This window comes from Anas acuta, chromosome 2, assembly GCF_963932015.1.
Source record: "Anas acuta chromosome 2, bAnaAcu1.1, whole genome shotgun sequence".
NCBI lineage: Eukaryota > Metazoa > Chordata > Aves > Anseriformes > Anatidae > Anas > Anas acuta.
The window spans coordinates 138,421,679-138,423,008 of NC_088980.1; the positions used below are offsets into that span (position 1 = coordinate 138,421,679).

Genomic DNA, 1,330 nt, shown 5'->3' on the forward strand with positions numbered 1-1,330 from the left:
TTGCTTGTATGAAGACTTTTGCAATATTGCTCAAACAAATAATCACTCAAAGTTTTGAAAGGTCAATCTAAAACCTGATTCTGTTGAGAGTATTTGGTTGGACTACACACGTATGAGCTAAATAAATGCTTAACAATTTAAGCGAACAGAAACCATTTATTTCTTGCTAGTGAAGTTGTAAGAAGTCACTTGACATCGTAGTACATTCATATGTCAGATCTGAAATTTCTGGAACCATGGTAATAAAGATGTTTCAGTATCAAGTATCCCTTCTTGGCATAAATGAAATCAGGCTGATTTTTTTTTCCCCCAAGATTTTTGCAAAGTTAATGTTTGACAACACTGCGATCTGGTAACATGTGTGCAATGCTAAGCAACACGATAAGGTATAGAAAGCACGGGCTGTTCACAACAGACTGTACAAGTGTATATGGGAATTAGACGAGTTAGGCCATTAAAACAGCATGTTCAAGAGAAAGTTTGTCCTAAAGACACAGACTGTAAACACAAGCATAGCTGACGATTTGGCTTTGTCAGAACACTTAATTAGTAATAGAAGCGTCAGATGTCGGTTTCGGCCGTGCGAGAAACACATTTCTCTATTATAACTATTTACAAGGGCAGAAACCAATTAAAGGCGACGCAGACGGTTGGTTTATCTCCATCTTTCACCCAAAAGCCAAGCAGCGATGCATCACAGGGCCAAGCACGGACCACCAGGCCCCCAGTACCCGCCGTGCCAGGGCACCGCGGGCAGCGCCGCGTCCCCCCCGCCCAGCTCCGGCGGGGCGGCGACACCGCTGTGAGGAGCCCCCCGGAGGAAAGCGCTGCCCTCCCCGCCCAGCCTCGGAGCCTCCCGGGGCAGGCGGGAGCGTTCGCTCCGTCAGGACACGGCGGCGGACGCCCTGAGCGGGGCGCCAGGACCCGTGCCCGCCGCGCGGCCGCTGGGGACTTTCCTGCCCGCTCCCTCTGAGGAAAGTTGCGGCTCCCCCCGCCGCCCGCAGCCTCCGCAGCGCCGGGACGATTGAAACCTCCCGCCTCGGCACCCCCCGTGCCCACCCTCTCCACCCCGAAGGCAGGAGGCGGTTTGCGCGCCGGCTCGTCTCTGGGAGCGGGCAGCGCCCGTCAAGGCTGAGGGACGAACGCCCCCCTCTTTCCGCCCCCCCCCCGGCCCCGAAAGCCACTCCCTCGCCCCCTCCCTCGCCGCCTGTCAGTCGGAGCGGAGCGGAGCGGCAACGGCAGAGAGCGGGCGAGAGAGGGAGAGAGAGAGCGAGGAGCCAGCTCTCCCCTCCCTCCCTCTCTCCCTCCCTCCCTTCCTTCCTCCTCTCTC

General features: G+C 55.7%; 1 protein-coding gene across 3 annotated transcripts in view; it reads left to right on the forward strand.

The window, feature by feature from the left end:
• The first annotated feature begins 1,211 nt into the window (after nt 1–1,211).
• ZFPM2 (zinc finger protein, FOG family member 2) overlaps nt 1,212–1,330 on the forward strand; it is a 318,344-nt gene continuing 318,225 nt past the window's right edge. The window contains exon 1 of one of the 3 annotated variants that reach the window (XM_068672479.1): nt 1,212–1,330. This exon is cut by the window's right edge and continues 324 nt beyond it. The gene's annotated coding sequence lies outside the window, so the exon portion shown is untranslated. The other 2 variants (XM_068672481.1, XM_068672480.1) reach the window with 2 other exon arrangements.